This window comes from Pagrus pagrus, assembly GCF_965226575.1.
Source record: "Pagrus pagrus genome assembly, chromosome: 23".
Classification (NCBI taxonomy): domain Eukaryota; kingdom Metazoa; phylum Chordata; class Actinopteri; order Spariformes; family Sparidae; genus Pagrus; species Pagrus pagrus.
This window is the reverse complement of record NC_140205.1, coordinates 2707242-2733596: the sequence shown is the minus strand read 5'-3', so window position 1 is coordinate 2733596 and position 26355 is coordinate 2707242. Positions and strand designations below refer to the sequence as shown.

The 26355-nt window shown below is 42.1% G+C and overlaps 1 protein-coding gene across 1 annotated transcript in view; it reads left to right on the top strand.

The window, feature by feature from the left end:
• The window catches only part of LOC311252453 (plexin-B2-like), a 175379-nt gene that overhangs the window by 53110 nt on the left and 95914 nt on the right, over nt 1-26355 (top strand). The window contains exons 2-3 of the mRNA XM_084345606.1: nt 817-872; nt 19187-19239. The gene's annotated coding sequence lies outside the window, so the exon portion shown is untranslated. The remainder of the gene's footprint in view (nt 1-816; nt 873-19186; nt 19240-26355) is intronic.

Sequence of the window (26355 nt, the reverse complement as noted above, 5' to 3'; positions counted from 1 at the left end):
TTTAAATTAAGTTTCAAGCGAATGCAACAAAATCTGATATTGATTTAGGAGTATAACGGTAAGCGTTGTTAAATATCCCTTTGTGTGACGCTTGATGTTAATCGATTCGACATGTGCAGACCTTCAGAATCGGGATGAGCGTCATGAAATCGCTCACTCGGTGTCGACTGTGAAGTAATTTAAAAGCCCGTTAATCTGAGGTTGATCGTCCTGCCAGACTGTGGAGTTAAGTGTTCTGACTCATGATGATTGGTAGTGTAGGTGGTTGATTAGTTCGGTCCAGATTACACGGACGACTGAAGTCTGATTAGGCTGAGTCATAGAAAAAGTTGGAGGCTGAGTGGTGCCGCCATTAAGTCTAATTAGCATCTGTGTGTACGTGTGTGTCCTACTTTGTCAAACACCGTCCACCCACTCCACCACCCGACGCAGAGACAATGTGTGGGCGTCCTCTCTAAAGTTGACTTCTTCGGTTTGTAGCCGTTTCTCTGCGTAATTAACCTTCCTCCAAATGGCAGTGTGTACCTCGTCGCTTCACTCTCATTAATTTACATGTTTTAACTCTAATTGACTGCTCGGGCTGGAGAAACACTCCTCAAACCCCCGTCAGAGGATTTTAATAAAAAATGAGTGTCTGAGGATTTTAACGTTCTCCTCAGACATGAATGTGTATGTTTGCATGTGTTGCATGTTTTTGTACAATTTGACGATGCCTGAATAAAGTATCATGGATTTCTTCATTAGCACGACTGATCTGTAAATCATAACGCAGCCCAACAGTTTAATAACAAATGTATTGTTTGTGTTTTTGTGTAGGAGGAGAGTGAGGAGGTTCACGTCATCACGGTTCAACAGGCACGAACACTGAACAGGTGAGAAAACACTGACTTTACTCTTTTCACATTTTCACATCTCTTCTTTAAAGGTGCAATACGGAAGATTTTTAGCTGAAAAAAGTCAAAAATAACTAAAAGTATCTACTTAAGTTAAGCTCCGCTGCTCGTTGTCTAATGCTGACACTCGCTTTGTTCTCCGAGCGCCCAGTCCTAAGGTTGATTTTTGAGGTTTAGAGTATTTATTTTGATTTCCTGAAGCTCGAGGTGATGTTTTTATGTTTAAGATGGAGGTGTTTCAGACCAAGACGAGTGCAGAGCGGGACATTTTCCAGTTAAAAAACACACTTGTCCATGTTCTCTGGTGTTTTTTTGGGTCTTTTGATGCAGGGTTGTATGAGGTACTTATACCTGGTCAGTGTCTTTCCTGCAGTAGGTGACTATCAGCTCTCCCCCTGTGTGGGGCCGGTGTTTCCTGTAGAGAAAGAGATTTTGAAAACGGTAACATGCAGACAGCGAAGTGAAATAGGAGGCCAATGACAGGATTAAACCTGCAGTCTACATCCAGTCAGCTCATTACAACAGTAATATGAACACATGAGTAGCTCCAGTGAGTGGGTGGTTACCTCGTTTAATGACGACACAGCACACAGAAAGCGTGACAAATTAAAGGTTATCACCAAATAAATGTTGTTTCATTGTTTTTCAGCATTTTAGATGAATTGTTTTGTTCATCCACTGTATTTTAGTAACAACATGACCTTTTTCTGGCACCACACTGAGCCATTCATCAACTTTCTCCAGCCAGTGTTGCAGCCTCGTGAGCCAGTTAACGCCTCATGTTGTTTTATTGATACATTCCTGCACTCAGACAAAGACCTCCTGTTTGTCTTTCTATAGGCTGTGTCATATAACATTCTCATAAAAGCAGTTCATTAAACTGGACTTGCTGTGTCAACACATAGTTTTGCAGAGCTGTTACCTAATTATGTGGCCTTATAACACACAAACACATTATTCTCTAGTGTGAACGTGTTTGAGTGTAAACACGTGGGAGACGATCTGATAGTCCCACTGATCCAGGAAGTGGTTCAGCTGTAATAATAAAGCATTAATAGAACTGTGCTGATGTTTATCACCAACCTGCAGGCTGGCTGTTATTATTAAACAGTGTGTATCTAAAGTTATCATGTGTGCTGTTTCCTGCACCCTCAGGTGGCTTCCAGTTTGTTGTGGCTAACGTTGCTAACACTGACGGCAAGAACGCTAGGTAACGTTAGGGCGTTTTTTCCCCCCACAAACTGGCAACTACCAGGACTGGAGTCAAATATCACATGATTTATACTGTTGGCTCACAAACCTTGTTAGAAGCTGGAGCGTACTGTCAGAAAAACAAACTTTTTAAAATGATTGATTCACAGTTATGATGTTTTTAATGAAAAGAGATCCTTGTGTTCTGCACATTTCTACAAGCTCTGTAGATGTGTTATTTAAAAAAAAAAAAGATTTGTCTACATAACAATGTTGTCAGTTTGACCTTTAAGTTATCAGGAACAGAAACTTCGGTATGTTATCATCTTGGCTGATAAAAACGTCAAACATTACCCGGCCCAGGTCACAGTCCTGCACTGTCGAGACTCAAAATAAGATTTTTCAGTTAATTTTCAAACTTTTTTTGATTCTAAAGAGTTAGGGCTAAAATATTATACTGTACGTATTTGAAACAACATCTGAATGATTACGTTGGTACTTTTACGAGTCAAATCACACAAGAGGCGTCTCGAAGCCGCTGATTTTGACGGTAAACATTCTAGCCCTTGAGGCTAACGTTAGCTAGCGTACTATTGTTGACAGAAACTTAAAATCTCACCTCCATCTCTCTCTGAAAAATAGAAAAACCAGTCTCCCCACTCATCCAGACTTGTCTAACCGTCTGTTTTAGTTTTTTTTCACGCTAATCTCCATTTTGTTTATCTTGTTTACGTCTGCTTCCCCACAAGATCACATGAGAGGGAAATTCATTAATATCGAAGGTGTCGCACGTCCAAATTGTACCAAATTTGACTCTGCACTTCTTTGAGTCTTCAGCAACAAACAGGCCAAGTATGAAATAAATTGGATGAATGCTTCTCCAGATTTGCAAATAGCAAACAGAGATTCCTTGCTTTATTTTGGATTTTGGATGTGTATATGTGACATGCAACAACTAAATAAATGCATTCAATAAATAAAATCATAGTAATTAGTTGCAGTCCTGCCTCCTTTTGGTGTGACTAAGCCCACTTAATTAAAGCCCATTGAGAAACAAAGTATTAATGTTTATATCCGTCCAATCCACTGCTGTATAATATGAATATAATGTTCATATCGAGTTTCTTTTTCAGAGAAGCTCGTCTCAAAAAAACCAAACAAAAGATAAAACACTTCTTACAGCGTAGTGTACACACACACACACACATATACTGTAGGCCTACACACATTCTCCCACCTTCCTCTGGGAGCTGTACAGGAAAGCTCTGGTTTGTTGTGCAGAAGGAAGTTCAGTGTGTTTGCATCTTTATTTCTGTGTGGGTGTTTGTGTGTCTCAGAGGGGAGCTGCAGCTGTGAACGCTCGCACAAAAAATGTGAACTACACAGACACACACAGACACACACACACTCTCTGGAGAAGACAGGGACTGTCAGTATTACTGTCAGCAGATGTAACAGTCCCCTTCCTGCTCCAGAAAAGTCTCTTTTTAAAAAGGCTCAAATGCTGATTGAGTATCACAGCTTAAAGTCAGCACAGTGAACATGTGCACCACTGTGGATGGATTATTCAGTCCAGCAGACTGAGAACTGAATAATTGCATGAACTGCACATTTAGAGGAATACTTCGCCATTTTGAGTCTCGTTTAATGTCCATATTTTTCCATTTTTCTTCCAGTTGTGCTTCTTTTCATCTCGAGATTTGTGTCACTTTTTTTCCGTTAAGTAGATTTCTTCAATCATTATTAGTCACTGGTCTTTGTCAGTGGCACTACCTTTCCCCTTTTATAATACTTTTTTTTAAAACTTGCTTTCAACAGTATATTTTACCAAATAAATTACAAATAAATAACTCATAAGCACCTTACAGTATGTCCCATTACTCGTCGAAGCATTTTCTATTTCCCAAAAGACCGGCAGAATAGATCCTGGCAACGTACGGAACAAGAACCACAGATAACTTTGAGTTTGGAAAACATGTTTTGGTCGCTACAAACATGCCTGATGTCCCGAAGTCGTGTTAAAAACACCTGGTTTTGTTGCCACAAACTCGGCTCAACCATCCCATCAAAAATATGTTTTTTTTGTCACCACAAACCTTCTACTTAAAGACGCTGAAATGCAGTTGTCTCTTGTCAATAATTTCCAGTGGTTTCACACAAGGAAAAGATAATTTCGGTTTTGTTGCCACAAACACTGCTGGAAATGTCCCAACTTCCTGTCAAAAATATCCAATTTTTGCCAATACAAATGAAGACGTTGAAACGCTGTGGTCTCTCATCGAAAATATCCAGTAGTTTCAGACAAGGAAAAGATCCTGTTTTGGCATAAAATACCTGTTATTGTTGCCACAAATGTGGCTGGAGATGTCTCGATATCTTGTCAGAAAGAGCTGTCTGGAAACGTCCCAACTTCCTGTCAAATATTTCTGTTTTTTGTCGGCTCAGGTTTGCTTACAAATGTTGAGACACGCTCTTGAACTGCGGTCACTGGCTTGCCAAACTTGTTGCCTGTAAAACCACCATCATCCCCTCCAGCTAAAGACAACAAAAACCTCTGACACGTACAAATGTTATCATGTCTGTGGAAACGTTAATATTTTTATCTTTCCGACTGGGAAGAAAACTGTTATTTTCCTAAAAGCATGTGAGTGTTTTACATGAGTTGATCTTCACTCTTTCCAACATTTCTGACATCTGACAACTGTTTATTTTTCAATTTTGATGTGATAAAGAAACAAATCAGATCTTCCCAAGAGTATTATCTCCATGTCCTTGAATCATACTCGGCCAGGATGGGTCTTGTGAGGGTACGATGTTATCACCGCTGAGGGAAACGATGACCAAAGCTTTGAAAAGAAGAGGAATGTTGTAATTAACTGAAATGATCCTTTCAGATATCCCGTCTTGCACTGCACAGAGGTTTAATGCTAAATTATAAAATATATTGCGAAGGGTCCTGCAGAGGATTTCACATCCTCTAAGTGTTTTTTCCAGAGGAGCCGTTACAAAATATTTAAGCTGCTTAGAGAGTCACATTCTCGCTGTCAGATCTCATAGTTCATAGTTGACAGTCCTGACTTCAGCCCCTCCTCATTAGACCTTAATATATGCTGGGTATTGTTTGAATATTGTATTATTATATATATATAATTCACTATTTCTCTGAATATTGTATGAAGAGGATGTATTTGAATACAGAAGCGGTAATGCTGCTGAAGGCGACGGATGGGAAGAGACTAAATACTTCTAAGAATCGGACACAAGGAAGCTTACAGATGAACAGGAGGTAAAGAAAGTGAACATGCAAACATACGTACAGGCCGCACTAATGATTCGATCAGATTCCTACAATGAGAGGCTGATTGTGCCGGCCTTTGTGGCGGCGAATGTGTCCGTGTGTGGCTCCTCTCGTCTGTAAATGTGCTGATGCAACAGGGGAGAAAAAACGAAAATGTGATCTCTCTCTCTTATCTCACCTCCTTTATTATATCCCAGCATTCAGATGGGTACAGCATGAGATGAGAGAATCAGTTTGTATTGAACATGGTTGAATGCAGTGCTGATGAAAGCTCATGCTGATAATAGCTTTTTCATTATGTCCTTAGCCAGGCTTGGCATTTCATTTTCCATCACAGAGAGAGAGAAGTTCTGATTTTCTCTGCTGCTGCTGCTGATTTGGGTGGGAGCCACGTCGTCTTTTGACTGGGTTTCGATTGTGTGTTTGGAATATTATTTTTTTATATTGCATTTCTGCTCGATTAAGCCCCGCGCAGAGAGACAGGGGTACGAGGTGTGATGGATTGTATTTACCTCCCAAAATAGGTGTCTGCGATTTAAGAAAAATCAAACTGAAGCAGCTGTTTGAGACAAAACTTTCACCCTGTATCTCATGTGGCTTTGTAGATTTTATATAAGTGATACTATTGTGGAAAGTCGTGTTTTCACAGCTACATTTTGAACAAATTGTTGTTATTAAGTAGTTACCGGTCAGAAGAATTTAATATTGGAGAATCTGAGGAGATGGATCGTGCCAACACTATGAAAATGCAACATTCTTAGTCAAGTTATCTGCACGGCTCCAAGGGCCCGGACACACCACACTGACATCAAAGAACTTCTGGTGCGTCCCGGCGCCGGTGTATCAGCACAAAAGCTGCACTTGAACACCTCGCAAAGACTAAAGCTGACAGACAACTGGTTTGAACGTCCTGCACCTGTGTGAGAGGAAATACCTCTCCATAACACCAGGACGCGACACCAAAAGACAATGGTGCCAGACAAACCCCAAAAACTAGGACCACAGACGCTCGCCAACAGCTGACCCTTGGTGTTGCTATGTCAGACAGCTTCCAGTAAATGGAACGCAACATCAGGAGCTCCATCACTTATTTAGATAATTGATTAGTTGACAGGAAGGTGTTTGGATAATTGATTAAGTATTTACATCACTTACAGCATCGAGAATAAACACTGAACAACAATGGAAATAATTATCTCTGCCAAGGGGGTTATGTTTTCACCCAGGTTGGTTGGTTGGTTTGTTGGTTGTTGATTGAGGGGTCTCTTGGTTGGTTGGTTGGTTGGTTGGTTGGTTTATTCATTGGCTGGTTGGTTGTTAGGTGCATCTGTTGGTTGATTGGTTTGTTGGTTGGTTGCTGGGTTGGTTGGTTGTTGATTGATGGATCTCTTGGTTGGTTGGTTGGTTTATTAATTGGCTGGTTGGTTGATTGGTAGGTGCGTCTGTTGGTTGGTTGGTTTGTTGGTTGGTTAGTCTGTTGGTTGGTTGGTTGGTTGGTTTGTTGATTGATGTGTCTGTTGGATGTTTTGTTGGTTGTTTTTGGATTACACAAAAACTACTGAATGGACAGATCTAGGATTTTAGCCACTGATAGCCACTCTAGTCATTAAATGCAGTCCAGCTATGTCAGTAGTTAGGTTGACCAAGTTTATGTTTAGTTGTGATTGGTCAATTATTTTTAACTTGCTGTTATCAGCTTCCAGCTAAGCTTGGCCTGCCATACCCAGGTACAAGTACAGTGCAAGTAGTGTGCTCGGGTACAGGTGAGAATATGAAACAGGAGGGAAGTCCACTTTGAGTAGCACCTGCATGAGTTTGAAGGCTGATCAGACTAAGAGACAAAATTCTACCCGACTTTTCTTCGGCTGGATCCTCTACGTTGGCACCACCACCTCATTGAAATGAATGAGGAGGCTGCATTCTTGTCATGTCGTGCTGATCTGAAACGCAGCCTCAGACTGGAATAGAGAAAATAATTCATTTCATGGAACAATTGAGGAAAGAAAAGGCAGCGGAGGAGCGCGGGCTGCAGTCAAGGAATTCCTGGACTCTCATAAAAGGTCGAGACGTGAGTGCGACATGGAAAGACAAAAGTAAATTTGGAAAATTCTCTGAAGTCATACCGGGGGAGATATTTTGAAAAAGTTAAGTAATAAACCAGGAAAGAACATTTTTACTGGCTGAAGTCATTGAAGCTCTCTGACAAAGTAACGGACAGCCTCGGAAAAGTCATAACTTCACATGCCGGCCACAGCGTCAGCCCAGCTCCCACACCCTCCGCTTGCATCAGATCACACTGTGGTATTTTGTTTACATGGTCAACACCTCATACTTGATCAGCACAGATGCCTGCTGGGAGATGGTTTTAATGAAGCTGGAGACCAGTTCATTACCACCCAGCCTCTGACTCAATCCTCCCTGAGGAATGTCAGTCATGTTGAGCAGAACCAGATGTGTTTGCAGCACCTTATCCAGCCCTGCGTCCCTCCTCTGCAACAGTTGTCAGTCGATATGAGGTTTTTTTTTAAAGGTTGATGGAGATATTTTGGAAATGCTGCTCCAAGTTTTCAGTAGTTTCTCCAAAATATTATTCATCGGCTCATGGGAGAGCTGCCAGAGCTGCACTTAAATTACAGCAGTCCATTTGTGTCTACATCAGCCTGGGGCGGTGCTGCAGCTTTAAACTCATATTTGCTTTTTAAATGTCTTGAGAAACAAAAAGTTACAAAATCTACCCACTGAAGAAAAGAGTGAGATTTGTCTTATTTCACAAAGTTCTGGATCAAGGTAATTGCTAAAAGTCTTGACTGATTCTTGTGGTGAAACAATTAATGGATTTGTTTATTGGGCCTCCTAAACTTTGATAATTAGTTAATCACTTAAAAGCTCCAGTCACACTAGAAGTAGTTAATGAACTACTATAGTTGGTGAGCTAATGGCTAACATGCTAGCAAATAGGGCTGGGCGGTATGACCTTAAAATAATATCACAATATTTTTAGGCCATATGACGATAAACGATATTGTGAAATCTTCTCCAGAGTCAATATTTACACAAATAAAGCATAAATATTAACAAATGTAATATCCTCTGGGTTTCTGACTGTTTTTAAGCAGGTCATTTTGTAGCTTTTTTGACATTTAGCTGAAGAAGCATTCAAGCGATTCACTGAAAAACTAACATCATAGAATATCTTTACAAAAAATCCTGAGCAGTTAATGAATCCCTCGCTCATCTGTGTCAGAAACTTGTCGTCTAAATGTGCAACAATACTCTGGAGCTCGGTTTTATTTGGCATCTCGTGTGAATGTGTTGCATTAACTGAATGAGTCATCTCTCTCCGGGGAAATAAAGAAATATCACCCTCGTTGTAAGATAATATTTGTTTATAAATCCTGAGAAATGAGTTTTCACAGGGAGAGGAGTGGGAGTGGAGGGGAGGTGAGATATGGAGGGAGTTAAAGGGAGGCGAAGAAGACGAACGCGAGATAGAGAAGAAGTTTTTCTCTTTAATGCGCTCACATATTGGTTTTTGGTTGGAGTATTTAAGGTTTGTCTGCCCTCCTGTCTTTTTCTCATTTCCTCCTCTTTTCCTCTCTCCAAACATATCAACACGGATTCGTTTAGTTTCCACTTCATTTCGGAGCCGGTCCGTCTTGATCGGAGCGCACCGATAGAGCCAGATTCAACATTTCCTGTCAGAGCGTTAAACAAACTGCTGCAGCTCTGTTTAAACTCACCCACCTTTTATCTCCTTCGCCTTTTTCTGCCTCATCTTTGTTTCTCCTTCCGTCCTTCCTCATTTCATCTCCTCCTCGTTCCTCAGACCCTCACGTGGGTGTATTTTTCTCACTAATTACTGCGACTCCTGTGTGTGAGATTCTTACCAAAAGTTGTCTAATTACTTACTTAATTTACACTGCGGCACACAATCCGACTGCACACCAGCCTGTGATTATGTGTTTGAAATACAGAGAAAACACCGACTCTCTGGCCTCCAGTGAGCAGGCCGGGTGTAAAAGTTGAATCCTTTTTATGATGCTGAGAATTAAAAACGCACCAGGTGTCTTAATCTGTTAAAGTTAGCCGGGAATGATCACACACTTCTCTGCTTGTTCTTTAATTCAATGAGTCTCGTTTGGCTGCTTTAACAAATGGAAAAAAAGGTGTTTTAAAGTTAAACTTTGACGTTTATATCCCTGAAAGACAGTCATCAGAAGGTAGAGGCGTTAGGAGCTGAAGCTCAGCTGTGGTGCTGGCGCTGATATTTGAATTTTAAGGTGAAAGTCAGGTGTGATGACCACATCAACATTTTTATTTACGGTGCATTGATGTGGCTTTTTCAGGGCCGATACTGATACAGATTATTAGAAATCAAAGAGAACAGTAGCTGATATTTGGATGTTCATTTGCAGAAAAAATTATAATTTTGTGTCAAAATCTAGAAAAAACAGTCTTGGAATGAACAAAAAAAACAAATTTCAGATACTTCACTTGAGTATTTCCACTTTCTGCTACTTCATGCTTCCTCTCCACGACATTTTTTGATACATTTAGTTACTAGTTACTTTGCAGATTCAGATTATTCAGTGTTTATAGGTTGTTAATCCTGATGTGTTGCCAAGGAAGGATGTTGAGAGGAAGCTGCATCAGAGGCAGAGTGGCACATTTTTAAATTAGTTTGTTTTGTCGTCAATCCGACAGAAAAATCACTGATACTGATCAGAAAATGCTGAATATTGGCCTGATAATAGGTCTAAGACTGCTCCATACCATCTTTACATGCTCATAAAGACGTCTGGTGTCGTGTGAAAGAAAACAACATTTTAATCACCTCTTCTCTCCTTGCGTCTGTATCATCGCGGCTCGACAGCGAGAGGAGACGGTTCAGAGACGTTTTAATGAGAAGGACTCTTCCTTTTAGTGGAAATGACGTCCTTGCTTCCAGTAGCAAACTTATTAATTTATACGTGAAGCTGATGATAAAAAAACATGTGATTAGCGCCCATTAAAGCAAACATCCCAGTCTGTGGACATCAGTTCTTTTAATAAACCCCCAATTTATCAGCGTAACAGTGGAGTCATTACCCTTCTGAACCCTGAGGAGGAGGATTTTTTACCCTGCATGCCTTTGGCCTCATAAACAAACTGATTAACTGTGTGTGTGTGTGTGTGTGTGTGTGTGTGTGTGTGTCCTCTGATCTGGTGACACAAAGCAGAAGTGGTCTGGTCTGCTTTGCTTCCAGCCGACGAGGGGAGAGATGGAGGGATGAACACAGAGAGGTGGTGTGTTGTGTTTGGGAAGTGGGTCAAGAGGAAGTTGAGGGAGTGTGTTTAAGTGTGTGTGTGTGTTCGTGTGTGTGTGTGTGTGTACGTGATGTTTCACAGCTGAGACCGTGTTGTCGGTCAGTGTGGGAATTCGCTCTTTTGTGTGTGTGTGTGTGTGTGTGTGTGTGTGTGTGTGCGATGCATAGTTTAATTCCTCGGGGAAGCCGAAGCAACAGCTCCTGTGTTTCCTGTCCTAATTGCTTAAAATCCTCCACAAATAAGCCTCCTCACTCAGCGCGGATGCACACGTCTGCAGTCATTTACGCTTTTTTTTTTAACAATCCCGCGTTTAAAAAGGATTTACGTCGTTAGTTTTGAGTTTGAGCCTTTCGCGCGTGGATTTAACATTTGTCATCTGTGTTGACAGAGTCGCTCGTTTATCTTTCTGACGGCATGTTTCACCTCCGTCACTCACTTTCTGCCTCTTCACAGTGTTTCACCTGTCACCATCTTCTCCTTTGGTTTGTGAAACTCTCTCATATCATCTCTGAGATTAAACCAGAGCCGGGTGGTAGGGCGCAAAACAAAACCTCTATTTTCTTTCGAAGCCGATTCACAATTTGTATAATTTCATACATTAAACCGTGATTGCGATATCATACTTTTTAGGGACTTCATCTGCAGAATAATTCAGCATAGAGCTGTAATTACTCCATTAATGTATCAGTCAATCAACTGAAAATGAACTGTCAGTTATTTTGATGCAGATTTAATCATCCAAGTTATTTTTGAAGCCGTCTGCAGCTTCTCCGCTGTGAGGATTTGCTGCTTTTGTCTGTTTTTAATCACTGTAAACTGAACGTCTTTGTGTTTTGGGCCGTCAGTCAGAGAAAATAAAAGCATTTGAAGACGTCATCTGGGACTTTTTTCACTATTATTTGAAATTTGGATTCCTCCATGTTGTGCTGGAAGTCGTGTTAGTTTGTGTTAGCGGACTCGATTCCTAAACTTACATTAGCTGCTGTTGCTCTCCGTCAGCGGAGCGGAGAGCGGCACTGAGACGAGCGCTGAGTCACATCCTTCGGACAAAATTTGAGTCTTGACAAAGAAATCCAAAGTCCAGCAGCATTAAACAGCATCAACAAATCGTAGATAACCGAGCAGGGCGGCGACGGTGTCAATTTTCACGTCACGTTACAATCAGATAACATACGGCCAATAAAAAAGTGATTCATACATGAAAATTGCTACACAGAGCTCCACGCTGCAGCTTCTCCAATGTGAGGATTTGCTGCTTTTGTCTGTATATATCATTCTCAAGTGATGATCTTTGTGTTTTGGATCGTTAATATGAGAAAATAAAGCATCTGAAGACGTCAACAAGGACCCTGGGATAATACCACAGGCATATTTCACTATTTTCACCATTGGCGAACCAGAACCGTCTGTTTTCGGTGATCGTGGAGACCAAAATGTCTTTTTTTAAAGCCAAACCACGATGTTTTCCTAAAACTCAACCTAAACGAATGTTACAATAACTTATCTTGGGTTTTCTTACAACACTTGCCAGCGTTGAGGAAAAGACACAGCTCTGTTGTTAATCCTGGATGTCAAACCCTCGACGCTTCAGTCACTCGCTGAACGCCCCCTGAACATCATCCAGCCACCGAGTCAGCAGGAACCGTCCCCTCAGACTGAAGCGCTTCATGTAGTTCAGCCATTATTAATTACATTATTTCCACCTGTGCTTCTCCTACTGTAACTTCAAAGTGTCTGCTGTAAAACGGATTTTAAAAACAGGCCTGTCTGCTGCCACAAGGTCTGCTGACCTGAACATAAAGTCTCCACACCTGTGTAGCCAAAGGATTCGGGACTGACGGATGGATTTGTCAGTACAGGTTGTTGTTACGTGCGTGAGAGGAAGCATGTGTGTGTGTGTGAAATTGGCAGCTTGTGTGTCTCTCTAGGTGTGTGTGTGTGTGTGTGTGTGTGTGTGTGTGTGTGTGTGTGTGTGTGTGGACGAGTCTGAAAGGAGCTGGCTGTTGTCTGGAAGCTAATTTATATGTAATCCTGTGAAATCCTCTGTGATTCTGTGAAAAATCACTTCAGCTGTGATTTCATGCTCGACTTCACATTGTGACCTCACATTCAACTTCACCTCAAACTGAGCATCACAGCTGATGATGAAGTCTGTGGTGATTCACTCGCAAGTCGGTAGCTTTCCAGTCGCCGTGGGACATTTTTGTCAACGTTACGTTAATTCACTGGATCCTGACGTCCTCAGACGGGAGTGGAGGAAACTTGTGTGCTGATTCCCTTCTTTAGCTCTTAGCTTCATGCTGGCCCTACAAGGTAAAATGGTTAGCACCAATAGTGAAGCGCTAACCAGATGAGGGCTAACGTCCTGTTTATGACCGAGAGCATAAACAGGACGCCAGCGCTGGTCTCCAGAGGGATCCTCCTGGCTCTGAGTCACTCATCCTTCATCCTTCATGCTCTGTAGCGGTGCATCAGGAAGGACACCAACGATATGAATGGCTCGCTGAATCTCGTGTTTTCCGACTTCAGGTTTCTTTTTATTTACTCTTGACCGCTACATCGTGGTGTGGAGCACGATACCATCTGCCAGATTAACCCGATCAGTTACAGAAGAAGCTGCCAACGGTTTCTTTTCTGCTTTCGGCCAAAAAGAAAATGTCCACTAAACGAACTGGTTAATTATTAAGAAAAAACAAAACAAATAGCAGCTGAGCTCGATGAAATGAGCAAATGATGCTCAGACTCACATTTTGCAGTGTGTTTTAAATCCCTACGTCAGAGCTGAGTCACATTTTTAGGATTAACCTGAGCCCAGGAGGAGAAAAACTGAATTTTTAAGTCCCTCAGATTCTCAAACTGACCGCTGAGCACTGACTGCTCTCTGGTTTCTGGCTCTGAGCTCCTCGTGGAGGCAGCGGAGAGATTAATCCCTAAAAAAAACCACACAGTTGTTTCAAACAATATCAGACTGCTGAGCCAACGAGGAGAAACCAGTTATATCCCAAACTTTACGCTTCTCAGGATGAAACTCATCCTCCTCTTTTGTCTTCGTCTCGGTGTGTGTTGATATTTAAATGCTCTAAACGAAGCATTAAGCGTGAGCTTCGTTTGTCTGTAAGTGTGTTTGGGCCCTTTGTCTTCAGGCTTGGCTGCTGTTGTTCGACCGTCGCTGTTGGCACATGACACATGACTCATGGTGTGTGTGTGTGTGTGTGTGTGTGATGGACAGACAGTGTGTGGAGAAGCTTTTGTCTTTTTCTTTCCCGGCGTAGAGGTCAGACAGCGAGCAGAGGGCGTCCCTGCCTTCAATCTGGACCCGCTGTGTGTGTCTGTCCTCCGTCTGCCTCACTTTTATACGCCAGTTCAGCCAAAAATGGAAAGAAAATCAAGACAATCACGTATTTAATTCACATTGTCATCACAGGAGTTCTTGGTAAAGTTCATTCTTTGACTGATTTAATAAGCGGCCTCGGCCTTCTGCCTTTCTTCGAGCCGTTTACTGATTCAGAGCGGTTGTTGATTCATATTGAGGAGAGGGAGAACGAGTGAGGTCAGTGCAGAGCCGAGCTGAGAGAAGAAAGAACAATAACCTTCTGAAAATGTAATAAAACTCGTTGAAATTGTTTCAGACGGTTGGAGGTCCAGGCGCTTCTTATCCGTCCTCGGATTGAAACGACCCTGAAAAATTAGTGTCACTCCGTCGACGTCAATCCAGCTTCTGTCTCCTTCAGACAGCAGCTGCGTGTTAAACAACACAGAGAGGACAATATCACCTGAGATCATGTTAATTGCCACAATTACCTCGTAATGATTGATAAACATCAGTAAATGACCTGAGCACAAGATCGCAGTGAACATGAAACTGATTATGAGGAATATTTATGTTTCATATCGTCTGTTTGCTTCCTGTCAACGTTACCTGCACCGCCGACCTCAGCGTTTACCGTTCTTCTTTGTTTCTGCTGTTCGTAGCATTTTGATGATCACCTCACTTGCGATGTTAGCTGTCAGTTAGCCTAGCTGGCTACTTAAATGAAGAAAAGCTTCGTCAAGTTCATGAGCAATGAGGTCGAAGCTTAGTGCTCACTTTTTGCAGGACAGTTTATGCAGGTCAAGTTTTGGCAGCTTTGAGTGTGGAAAGGAGCCATAGCGACCTAACGTTAGCAACCCAACCGCCAAAATAAATGTCTTGACTTCTTGGGAAATACGTCCTGTTTTCAATCGCCAAAAACACGTCTGGAAATGTCCTGAGGTCTCGTTAAAAACAGCCAGTTTTGTCGGCACGATCACAGCCGGAGATGAATAATAGGCACTGTCGCCACTAAATCGGCTGCAAATGTCCGCACGTGTCCTTAAAATGATCCGGTGGGGTGACTCACACTGTGGTCGGCCGTGTGGCAGCCTTGTTGGTTGTAATAGCGACACCTCCATCCCCTCTACCTCGATGTGAGAGTTAGCTACTGGTTACTTTCTCTTTCCTGACCAGCTGACTGATTGAGTTGAGACTGGTCGCTTCACACTGCTGCAACTTTCTCCTGCGACGTTTGAAAACGGTTTCACCTCGTCACGTATCTTTGGTCTGAACCGGGCTCAACGTTTGCTTACGCCGCTTTTTCATCTTTTTACTTCACTTTTCATGATTTGGCATCTTTCAGTTATGAGAAAAACTAAACAAATGATCCTATTCTGCTCTCACAAGAGAAGGAATATCTTTATTTACGACAGAATCGCGTGTGAACAATGAAGTTAAATGCATGAAAGAGTTCTCATCAGATTGTGAGTGGATGCAGTTATGATATTAAATTAAAGTTTAAATTCTCTTTTGTCTCGTCTCAAAGGGAGCTTTGAACCTGAGAAATAAGAAAATGTAGGTGGATAAAGTACAAAGCACGGCTTTGATCGGCTCCTTTTGGACTGATGCGGTCGTACCGTCATAAATCGAGCCGATGGAAACTTCAGAAGTAAACGAGGACGACTGGATTTTTAATTTTTCCGCGTGTCGCTTCCTCTCAGGTTGAATTCCTTTGGGTTATTTAGACCACAGCGTTTCTTATTCTCTGTGTCATCTTCAGTCTGTTTGGAATTTCAAATCAAAAAATACTTTTTCTGTCATCGTAATAAAATAACTTGTATTATAATTGTCAGGCGGCGGTGTGGTCGCTCCCCGGAGCCGCCAGACCATGAATATTTATTGTCTTTTTACGGTTTTCAGGCTACTTCCTGGTGATGGAAGGAAACATTGTGTCGACTGATGCTCCGCCATCTGGATGTTTAGATGTTGGATGTTAGATGCTGCAACATATGGACACACACACACACACACACACACACACACACACACACACACACACACACACAGGAGTCGGCTCTGCTATCCAGAAGCATATGGTTCTTTGAGATAGAGTGGAGACAGACTGGGCCATTCTGTTGGATAGCACCGAGGGCCTCAACACATTGTTAGAAGTGTTGCCAAACTAACTTCACCACACACACACACACACACACGCACACACGCACACACACACATACGCGCACACGTGCACACACAGTCTCGCCTCGCTGGCTGCTTCGCTGTTTGTTTCAATGGGCAGTGAAAGGCTGCATTCACTGCAGGCGAGGCTGCGTCAGGTTTAAGAGTGTGAAGTGAAAATGAAGATACCTGCGAACTGTATTTCTGGAGGCTTATTCAGCAACACTCGGGCTGCTCTTTGTTCATTATACACTCCCAGAGACGGTCTCGTTTTTTGTCTGTTTGGTTGTCTCATTATGAAGATTACTCCCCCAAATTGATTTTTTCCTTTATCTCCTCAGTTAAAAAGTCCCTTTATTTTAAAAGGCCGGCGAGCCTGTGAGCGGTAATGTTATCGTTATGAGAGGAAAAACTGAGGCTCTCTTCTCGTATTATCACAAATTAAAATGTCTTTAGTTTTAATTCATGCCCCGATGAAGGCTTCTATTAAAAGTCAGGCAGAGCTCCAGCTTTTTGTTATTATTCCAGGCAGTAATATGCTTTTCTCTCTGATAGATAATACAAGATTTCTGGCAGTTTCTGTGAATTAATTACGTTTAATTAACACAGCCATCATTTTGATCCGGCAGGTGCTGTGGCAGTTGGGGCGGATTCAATTTAAGTGTAACTGAGTTTGTTCCAGTTTTCATAGTATCGTCTCCACTGCGTTGTGTGGATTAGAGACGTACCGATGCTCGTGTTTTCTTCCGGACACCGATTCTGATGCTAAGAAAGATCTGAGTCCCATATCGGATCAGTGTGAAGACTTCTGGACTGTTTCTGTAGCCCGCCGTACAAAAAGCCTTGTTTTTATTTGCTGCTAAATTACGCTGTTAATACAAACTCAACACTTCCTGTATCAGCTTCAAATTAAAAGCCCTCCAGCAGCTCCCTCTCAGTGGACAGAAACCCTTCATTTCCTAACGAGGCTTTTATTGTGAAACATTATCAGGAACGTGTTGCTGCCCATCAACCACGATGTGTCACAGTTGTCCTGATGGACTGTGGAGCTGCTACACTCTCATTCATGAGCTCTAATTACGTTCCTCTTGGGAGCGGCTGAGTATCGGGCATCATCGCTCTGGTCTCGTCCGGTCTCAGGCATCATATCAAACCGGTTTGACTTTTTTAGATCAGCCCAACCCTCCTGGTATCAACATCCAAACAACCCTAATAACAGTCTACTACATGGAGCCCTGATACAGCTGTACTTTGAGCCCAATGCTAACACTGACAACTCTAACATGCTCACTTTAGCAAGTAATAATAACCATGTCATGTCAACAGCTCAGATCAGGGTGTGACACCACCTTCATTTAGCCTGTTACCAAGCTAATATTTGCTAATTAGATCAAATTGTAAATTTAAGCTAAAGAAGATTTTGTTGCATTTATTGGTGTTTGACCAAAAAACCAAAGTGTTGATAAAATCGGAGGACCACAAAATATATTTAGTCTTGTTGGCATCTGGGAACTCACAGTGGGCGATTTTAATTATTTTCAAAGAATAATCAGGAAACAGAATACATAGATTAATTGTTAATGAACTATATTGTTATGAAGAAAAGAGTCAATGCACCTGAAACAATCATTTTAATTGCAAATAAGATACTATTGATTTATTACCATTGTTTAAATACTTACATATCCCTTTAAAGTGCTTCTGAAACTCAAAGCAGTAAACATTTCATGTCATCAATCATCATGTTTTTACTGCCAGACTCATATTGGTTTATTGTACTGTACAGCTCCACCCTGTTACCACCACCCACCCACAAAATGTCACAACAGCACCGGCTCGAACGCTGAGAACCGTCTTTCTCAACTTTATTACTTTTTGGTGACGATTAAGCCACAATCACGCCTCTAATATTAGCATCTCATGAAACTTTCAGGACTGTGGGAAAACGGGAAGATTACAACAGCAGATGGTCTGAAGGCTATAAAAACAGATTTTATGCAACAATGCAGCAATTTGGGGTTAAATGTAGACATGAAACCAACAATTTTATTTGAGGAGGTTTGAGGTGAGGGCTGGATTGTGGCTCTTAAACTCCTCAGGAGAAGAAAACAATGAGAACCTGAAACTCACTCCGCTGAAACTCAGTCAGTGACAAATATGTCACCTGGCTTTCACCTGTAATTTGAGTGTAACCCTCAGGCTGGTCATTGATTCCACTAAGTTTCAGCAAATTCAAGATGTGTTTTGAGATATCAGATGACCAGTGGGGCAAATGTAGCCGAGGTGATAGCTCTTTTTTGTGTTTGACCCATGTTAGGTGGTTGGTTGAAAAAGTTGGTTAGTAAGTTGTTTTTTTATCTGTGTTGGGTGGTTGTTTGGTTTGCCTGTCAGTCAGTTGGTTGGTTGGTTGATTGGTTGATCAGTTTGTTGGTTGGAAAGCTTGTTGGTTTGACGATTGGTTGGTTGGTTGGTTGATTGGTCAGTTTGCTGGTTGGTTGGTTGGTTGGTTGATGGGTCTGTTTTGTGGTCAGTTGGTTGGTTGGTCGGTTGGTTGGTTTGTCAGTTGGTTGGTCTGTTGGTTAGTCTGTTGGTTGGTCAGTTGGTTGGTTGGTCGATGGGTCTGTTTGTTGGTTGGTTGGTCGGTTGGTTGGTTGGTTTGTCAGTGGGATTACACAAAAACTTGTAAACCTTGGATGGAGGATGGGCCTCAGCCCAGAATAGACCCCATGAACTTTGTGTGGATCCTGATAAAAGGGACGGATCGATCGACATTTTCATTAATTTCTCAGAATAATCATGAAAATATCTGGTGTATTAAGGTGTCTAAGGCTGGTATCTGTGATTGAGGACAAATTGATGTGGATCCAAATAAAAACCCGGATCTGGCAGAGTTAAATATGTTTTATTCCATATTGGATTAGACATGATTAAATATAAAAGGGCACTCTTGGGCCTTGGCGGAGGTGAGCAATCTACTGAGTGCCATTCTAGTTGATTAACCTAAGTCGTTTTTTGTGTTTCTTTCAGGAGAGTGAAGTGGTTGATGTCACCAGAGATCAACAGGCCTGAACACTGAGCAGGTGAGGAAGGATTACAACTTTTCTCTTCTATCTCTGAAACCCTTCTTTTGGTTTTCTTGTAAAACTACTTTTCTCTTTCGCTCTCGTCACCCAGTATTTATATCATTTTTCACGCTGGCCTCCCTCCTCCGCTGTCATTAGCAAAGCATTGTGTGTTCCCATGAATGCCATTGGCTGTTTATTTTGGCGGCTTCAGCCCCTTGTGTGTGTTTGAGGGCAGAGGGTGAGGGGGGTGAAAGGGTTAATTGGAGGCTTCGGGCCGTTTTTTAAGAAATGAATTATTGCTGAGACTCTGGTGCACCTCGCACAAACACTGTTCTCACATATCAGCCAATTACTGACACTCTCCACACACACACACACACACACACACACACACACACACACACACACACACACCTCTTGCTCTTATTATATTGCTTTTCTTCTTTTCTTTTATTTGAGCTCCCTGAAGAGGCAGCTGTCAGGGAACTGAAGCTTTAATACACAAACAGAACCGACATTATAGTCTTCTAATAATGTGGTGAGAAGATGTGACTGCGGGGCCAGAATACACTTTTCAAGACAAAGAGGAAGAAGAACAATTATCCAGTTTGACTCACCGTTAACTCTCGACACTGAAACCGAGTCTGAACTCTCAAACAGACGTTAACGATGTGTGGACCATTAAAAGATGTCCATTAAAAAACTCTAATTAGTTCTTAGCAGAGATGATACACGAGCACACACACACACACACACACACACACACACACTGGGAGTGAAAGATGGGGATTAAGGAAGTTAAGCTTCAAGTTATGTCAACCTCAAGTGGATCAGGGATTACAATAAGACCTTTGTTTATACACAAACACACATTAGAGGTCTTCAGGGCAGATTCACCAGAACCTCAGCAACATGTCCCGACCTGGACTGATCCGGCATCCGCGGGTTATCATCAGCTTTGTTTCTGGGTGGTATCAAGCAGTACTACTTCAAATTTGACCCCACAGGACCTGAGAACAAGTGCTGCAGCCTCTTATCGATTAATTGTCAACTATTTTGATAACAGAATAATTATTACAGCTTCTTAAATGTGATTATTTTCTGGTTTCTTTCCTCCTGGATGAGAGGAAACTGAATATCTTTGGGTTGTTGACAAAACAAGACAGCTGAGGACGTCATCTTGAGCTCTGAGAAACATTAATCAACATTTTCTTGCCATTTTCTGAAATTTTATAAACCGAACACAGTACTCTAGTAAGTATAAGAAGAAGTTTGTAAACAAGCCGCCGTGTCCGGGTTGTAATCCAGGTGCAGACGGGCCATGAGTGCTGTTTGATCAATCAGGTGAGGAGTGTTTGCACTTCTGTTGGAGGTTTGAGAGCTGTGAGCACTTGTTGACCTTATTATTGGGTGTTTGTATTGACATATTGTTACCGAGCTCTCAAAGAAACTCTGTGGTTTGATCATTCTGACATATTCTTAGCTTTTCTTTACATATTTGAGCGGAGACTTTTACCTCTTATCAAACAGTTCTCCCCTTTTGTTTCCAGATAAAGAGCGAGCTTCATTGTGCTCCTGAAACTGCGACCACACCCTCATCACAGCTGGGTGTGGTCAGGTTCTGGTCTGTTGGGCTCGATGTGACCACACTCAGCTTTGATGTGTCTCTTGGTACACAGTGCCACAGTTCATCACTGCTGCGCAGGGTGTGGAGGGACACGTCACCAGCTGTAGTTAACAGGGCAGCCACATTATTAGACTGAGTTACTCTGTCAGCAGATCGTATAAACCAGTGGTTCCCAAGTGGGCCCACTGAGATGAACATCAGCATACCACCAGTTATGTTCCAGATGTGTTATTTGATTTCCAGTTAACTATTAATCATATACAAAAGGATATAATAGTGGATGTCACAATGTTTTCATCCACTAGAACTGTCAACGTTCGGTTTGGTTGCATTAACTCAAAAGCTGAGAGTTCAAACCTTTTATCCATTACTCTCAGCCCATTATTTCAATTTTATATCATTTTTAGCCTATAATTTAGATTATATAACCATTGCTTTTAGCTTGTTATTTCAATCAGATAACGATGTCGTAGTAGGTCTCAGTAATGCATCTTAACGCTTGTTGACGACCCCCATAAAACCAGAAATAAGAAGTGACTAGCTCGCTGCTACTGCCGCAAAATCACGTCACGTCCATCATATGAGTTTGTACTGACTGACCCGTCACGGATAAGTCGACGTGTCGGCTTCAGTGAACCGACACGACATTATTTTGTCAGATAAATTGTTAAAGTTCAGCCTTGAGTCGCTTCTTTGTGTGGAGATGTTTATATGTTCGGCAGCTCATTTCTGGAAGAAGTCATTTGGGATGTTTTCTCAGCGCACTAATGTTCGTTCTTTACATTATTACGTCGTCGTCTTGATGTGCACAGACATTAAGCTGCTGTAATGCAGAATGACATATTTGACTCCAGCTTCAGCTTCGGGTCTTTTATCTGTATTTTTTCGGGCATGTGAAGAAGTCTACCACACACACACAGGAAGACAGAGTACACACACTGATTACCTGCTGCAGTAATGGCTGTAGCACCTCAGTCTGTTTTCTGCCTGCCGGCCTGCTGCAGGGTTATTTTGCCCATTTAAGGCTTCATAACCCCAAATGAGTAAACATTGTTTTTTTTTTTATGTCAGAGGCACCCTGCAGAGAATCAGTCCAGCTTTTTGGGGGAGAAAATAGTTTATATTAGCGTCTAAACATGCCAATTAGTGAAATATGTTGCTGTGACCCTTCGGAAACTCATACGGGACTGGAGTGAGTCCTTCCAGTGTGGCCAGTTGATTTAAATGGTCGTCTGATCTGAATGACTGGTTTTTATGTCCGCTCGCAGTCTGCCAACTCACATTAAAGCGTGTCACTACAGTGTGTGTGTATGTGTGTGTGTCCTACACTTCTCCGTCTGTCCTCCATCCATCACTGTTTCACCCTCTCGCCTCCATGTTCTCAATATCTCGTTCCCCCTCTGTTGTGTCGTCCAATCCCGTTTTTTTTAAATAGCTCTTGTTCCCATAAACTGCTCCATTTTCTCAGCCGTCCATGGGAGCTTGTTCCTTGTCACTCCTTCACATCTTATGAAAGCAAATACAAGTTGTGTGTTTGTGTGTGTGTGGGTGAGTGCTAAGATATCAGTTTCTCAGGGTGAAATCATTCATTCCTCTCTCATATTGGAGGTGAACTGATAAATCTTGTTCATCTCAGTTTTTATTCTTTATTCTCTGGCTGGCTTTTGATTTTCAGCAGCAGCAGCAGCAGCGTTTGCACGTCGTCTCTCCTGAACAAATAGAGCAAACCGCAGTCGTTTTAACTCAGATATGTTCCTTTGTCTACACTCATCCACTAACCTCAAGTGTAATTACAACTCTTGACTAGAAATGTGAAATCTATCCCAAAATGAAAAACCCCCTAAAAAATCTAAATATAAACCGGCAGAGCTGCAGAGATTTTAGAGTCGGACAGAAGAAGGACTTGATACTGGAGACGCCACGGGGAGGAAATCTTACTGTCGGTTAATAAATGATTACAGCAGGCAACAAATGTTTCTTAAAATGTACGATAGTTAATCATAGAGTCATTCTGCAATCCCATAGTATCGAAAATGGTATCAAATATCCAAAACATACTCTTCCTCATCAAATAAACGACCACATAGGTCAACCATGCAAGAAGCTTGTTACGACGCTAATCTAGGTTTCTTCGTAGGTGGTGACCTCTAGTGGCCGTAGTAACTATCACAGCAGCAAAGGAGGAAGTCAAGAGCGAGAAGTCTGCAAAGGGAGGAGGCCGTGGTGGACTTTCAGCCAGGAGACTGCTGTTTGTGTTCAGTGTGCAGCTACGTCACGAACATTACATGACTGATGTTGCCTAAACCTCACTCAACTGTGTCCATGTGACAAAGGTCCTGTATGCTGCAACAGAACGGGATCGATGACATATGTTTAAGTCTCTGGCAGTCGACCTGTTCAGTCCTTTAGGTATCAGGATGTGTTGTGATTCCCATCCTTTATTATTGTCTTCCTCACTTCCTTCCTCATTTCCTTCTCTCCTCCTTCCCTGTATCATTAAGACAATGGATTAATGAGCTGATTACAGTTATATATAACGACTGAGATGGACACACACTGAGTTTTGGCAGCGGTTGGGAGATGTACGCCATCTGTGTGTGTGTGAGTGTGTGTGTGTGAAGACAAAAATGGCATCCAGTCAAACCCACACACCTCACATTTCATGCAGCGATACAATTCTGGGACTAAATCCAAACACAACAGTCAGACAGCCAGACACACACAGACACACACACACACACAGACACACACACAGTGTTTGTGTTTGAATCACGTAAAACCTCCAGCAGCGGCAGACATGGTGAGGTAAGTGATGAAGTGATGAAGAAGATTAATAGAAAAGTGAGAAGCGGAGGAGTTGATGAAAGCTCCTCTCGATATCAACACGTCTGCTGGAGACTCACCCTGACATTAATCATTCACTGGAGTCCGACTGACGCGGCTCTGAGAGGGTCAGTATCGACGTCTTCTCGACTGAATCTGCTGACAGCTCATGTCTTGTCCCGATGTTAAATATCTAAAGAGCAAACAGTGTTTCGCAGAGTCTGTGGTCGTTTCTATTTAATGAAGCTGTTAAATACTTCGGAGACGTAATAAATAAATTAGAATCGCCGCCTCGCGGCTGTGAGCCTCCACCGACCTGACGAGCTGCAGTTTATATCCATCTCTGTCACAACTTATTTAATATGTGCAGTGATGAACTTGCACTTCTCGGTGAAATGTAAGTTATCACTGGATTGACAGTTTTATCACAATACTGGAATTTCTGTCTTTGATACAACACCTTTGAAAAATATATTTGCAGGCCGTCCTACAGAAAAACAACCATACAGGTCGACTGTGAAAGCAGCTTATATAAGACATGATGAGAGGAAGGAAGGAAATGAAGAGAGAAGATGGGATGGAAGCAAACAAGGAAGGAAGGAAGAAAGGAAAAATGAAAGGGGGAAGGGAAAAATGAAGGTATGAAGGAAAGAGAGAAATTAAGGAAGAAAGGGAGGAAGGTAGGAAGGAAAGAAAGAAAGTGGAGAGAGGGGAGGAAGGAAGAAAGGAAGGGAGGGACAGAAATGATGAAGAAAGAAAATGAGGGAGGGAGGAAGGAAGGAAAGAAGGAAGAGAGGAAGCAAGGAAGGAAAGGAGGAAAGAAAGAAATGAGGAAGTACGTAAGAAAACGAGGACTGAAGGAAGGGTTAGGGAATAAAAGAGTCTTGGTTCTTGGGTAATGATAAATGAAAAGTGGAGGACCAGTGCGCACACACAAAAAGTGAAAGGATGGAAAGAACAAATTTAAAATGGATGGAGAGACGCCAAGAAGGATGAAAGCACAAAAAGCTGCACAAAAGAAGAAAAAATGGAGAGAAAAAGAAGAAGAAGAAGAAGAAGAAGTGAAGTGAAGGAGGGAAAAAGTTTGTGAGAAAGCTGGAGAGACTTTAGAAGTCGGAGTTGATGACTTGGATCGGACTTTTATCAGCTGCCAACTGGTTCTGTGGTGTGTTTATGTGTGTGTGGTGTGAGTGAATAGCTTCAGGACTGTTGCCAGTATCGAGTGTGTGTGTGTGTGTGTGTGTGTGTGTGTGTGTGTGTGTGTGTTGTTGTGTGTGTTTGCAGGGCGTGGGTGAATGGATGCTCATGTGTGGTTTCTACTATTTTCTTTTCTGTGTTAGCCAGCAGAGTGTGGCTTCTGTCTCTTCACATGCTGGAAACGCTTTGGACTCTTTTCTTCCAGCTGCTCCGAGCTGAACTGGGATGGGACCAAAGAAGAAGAAAAGTTGGTCGGCTCCTTTGTTTATTTGCTAAATGCTCATTGTAGTGAACTTCCACAGATGCATGTTATCAATTTGCTTTTGAAGTTTTTATGCAGGAATTTCTCTTTCGCTGCAGCTGCTATCAGACCTTTTTTTATTCTTCTTCTCTGTCGCAGGAACATCTGGTTCTGGTTTCGTCGTTGTTCTGAGCGATTCTTGGCTCTGCTGCAAAGTTTCCTTCAGAGAATCTGCTCCAACACCTGAACTGTGTTCAAGGAGGCATAATTTACTGTCATGAGATGTAAACATGTTCTGGCTTTGTAGCATCTCACACGTGTCTGAACATGTTCAGTCATTTCAAGTTTTCTTGAGTTTGTTAAGAAATATCTAAGTATAAATGTATCTATCACCCTGACTGCTGACTGGGAAGGAAAGGAAAGGAAAGGAAAGGAAAGGAAAGGAAAGGCAATGAGGAAGGTAGGAAAGAAAGAAATTAAGAAGGAAGGAAGGAAATAAGTAAGAAAATGAGGGAGAAAGAGAAGGGAAAGAAAGAAATGAAGAAGGAAGGGATAAGGAAGGGCAGAGATCAAGTAAGGAGGGAAGAAAGGAAGTAGAAGAAAATGAAGAAGGATTGTAGGAAAGAAAGAAATAAAGAAGGGAAGGAAGGAAGGGAATAAAGAAAGAAGTGAAGTAGGAAGGGAGGAAGGAATTGAGGAAGTAAGGGAATAAGGAAGGGCAGATGTCTGGAAGGTGCAGCTAACATGGTCTCTCAGGATTTTTTTTACCAGAAGCTATGAAGGAAATCAGACCGTGGAAATTAAAGACAAATCGTTGATCAATCAGATGATTAATCGAGTGTCAGCTCCTCCCTCCGTCTTCACCTCAACAGACGACTGATCGGCAGAAATTTGTCCCACTTCTCCAGTCAAACTTACCATTTAGGGCTCAAACAACACACAGTGTCCGACTGTCAACTCACAGAGTATTTGATCCGGAGAAGTTCTGGTGTTCTGGAGCTCTTGCTCTTGCTCTTGCTCTTGCTCTTGCTCTTGCTCAAGGGCACCTCAGAGTCAAGACCTCCTCTTTCATTTCCCTGCCATCCGGTGCCCTCCTGGTCTTCTGTAGCCTTCGGACCAGCTCTGCTCTGCTCGGTCGGAATAAAATGTTGAACTGTGCTTCTGGCATTTTTTATCTTTTATCTTTGGCACAGTCAGAATCATAATGTTGCATCTCATCATCATCACATTTTTGTAACCAAAT